This window comes from Sinocyclocheilus grahami, unplaced genomic scaffold (genome assembly GCF_001515645.1).
Source record: "Sinocyclocheilus grahami isolate Dianchi unplaced genomic scaffold, SAMN03320097.WGS_v1.1 scaffold296.1, whole genome shotgun sequence".
NCBI lineage: Eukaryota > Metazoa > Chordata > Actinopteri > Cypriniformes > Cyprinidae > Sinocyclocheilus > Sinocyclocheilus grahami.
Genome location: NW_015505475.1, coordinates 35,185 through 37,528, shown reverse-complemented (window position 1 = coordinate 37,528; position 2,344 = coordinate 35,185).

Genomic DNA, 2,344 nt, shown 5'->3' with positions numbered 1-2,344 from the left:
GAAAAGACCTGCTTAATCGCTTTGAACCCTTAATTGACTTCAAGCAACTAAAGATATGGATGCAAGTCCGCGAGCCTCTACCCTTCCAGTCAGTAGACTCCAACACTGCCAATTCACTGACTGATGATGCAATGTCAAAGCCAGGGCCAGGGCCAAGCTCAACTCCAAGCAGCAAGAACCTGGACCCTTTCCTCTGCTCATTGCAGGCGCCTGACTCAGACTCAGGCCCCCTTCAAATCATGACTGCCATAAATGTCCACGACATATCAGTATCTGACGCAGCACTAGCCCTGTGGGCGGAGAACTTAGCTATCAGCCTGAAGCTATTCAGAGCATTGAAACAAAGACAGCAGAGCCTCCCACACGTCTCCAGACACAGCCGCTTCCCTCTCAGTCCCTAGTCGACAGCCATGGCTACCTCCAAGATAATCTGCGCTGTGGACATACGATGGAACAACAGACACCTGAGTCACTACTTCCTCATTGTCCCCAACCTACGTCGTGACATCTATATTGGAGCAGACATCATGGTCTGGTCCGCCTCAACTTGCGACCTGGCCACTCTCTCGACAGTAAGCTAGGCTTCTTCCAACCTTCCAGGACCTGGAAGGTTGGAGGACTAGGACTGACCTGGGAAGACACACCTCTCATTAAAGTGTCATCTCGTGCTGTGTATGTGTTGTTTAACAACTGTACGGCCAAAGACATCAACATTCCCAAAGCCAGTCACCTGGGATGGCTCATCAACCAGGCTTTCCACGACTTTGAGCTAATGGTACCGGTCATAGGCCCCATACCAGTCCAACTAATGTCAGATGAATATGATGACAGTAACATTCACAAGACCCAATGAAACCATTGCCATCACTTCTATTCTGCCAGTGCCTAGAGAAAGCATCTGCAGATCAGAAATAACAGACGACACTCACCTCGCAGTCTACACTATCTCAACACAGCTCACGACAGAATCACCTGCACAGGTGACCGTCAAGGCCCAGAGCCCTTCAAATGACTCAACAACAGAGTAACACTACACCGGGTTCGGTGCACAAATCCAACAGATCCTGAGTGAGGCGGATGCCCTACACAAGGAAGCAGATCGCCAAGGACTCAAAGAGGTTCTGTACAAGTACAAGGACTCCTTCGCAAAGGACTCCCTGGACTGTGGACTGACCAACATCCACAGTGTGCGCATTCCGACAAACCCAAATGCACCACCCACATTTGTGCGACAGTACAAGATCCCAATAGCGTCATATGAGCCAGTGCAAGAAATTGTTGACTCCATGCTGGAAAAGGGGGTCATCCGGCCCTGTAACAGCACATACTCTGCTCCGATATGGCCAGTTCTAAAGCCCAACGGCAAATGGCGGCCCACTATCGACTATCGCAAGTTGAACCAGCAAGTACCCTTGTCACGATGGCCTATGACTCAGCAGGAACAAGAGATTCCCAAAATCAAAGACTCAACGATCCTTTCCACAATGGACGTCGCCTCTGGATTTTGGACGATCCCTGTCCACCCTGATGACCAACACAAGTTGGCATTCACCTTTGCCAATCGACAATACACCTTCACACGGTGCCCCTTTGGCTATGCCAACTCACCAGCTGAATTCAACATCTTCCTGAACAAAGCATGCCCTGATGCCAGAACCAGAGGCAACATTGTTTATGTGGATGATGTTCTTTTGAAAAGATCAAATGTGGCAGACCACCTCAAAGAAATCGATCACGTCCTGAACCAGCTGACAACATCAGGAGCAAAGATCGCCCTCCACAAAGGACAATGGTGCAAAACCAAAGTGAAATATGTCGGCCTGCTAGTCGGACGAGATGGCATCGAACCACAGTCCAGTCGCACCCAAGCAATCCAAAACATAAAGACACCAATTAACATTTCTGAGCTACGAAGCTTTCTGGGAGTGTGCAATTATTCGAGACAATTCATAGAAAACTACGCTGACATCGCACAACCACTAACCTCCCTCCTGAGAAAGGACGAACCCTTCGTTTGGTCGGAACCCCAGGACACAGCTATGAGCGAGCTCAATCAATGTCCGTACTTGGCCCAATGCCTGGCCTACCCAGACCCAGGAAAAGAATTCTATCTGGACGCTGGATTCTCCAATCACTGCCTCAGTGCAGGCCTGTATTAGCTCCCTGACAAAGACAAGCGAGTGGTCGCTTATGCCAGCAAAACGCTGCTTCCCCCAGAATGCAAATACTCAGATTGCGAAAAAGCTTTGCTTTGCACTGAGTGGGCCATCCAGCGTTTCTCCAACTACATTGGAGCTCAGAAGGTTATCATCGAAACCTGTCACCAGCCAGTAACCTTCCTCAA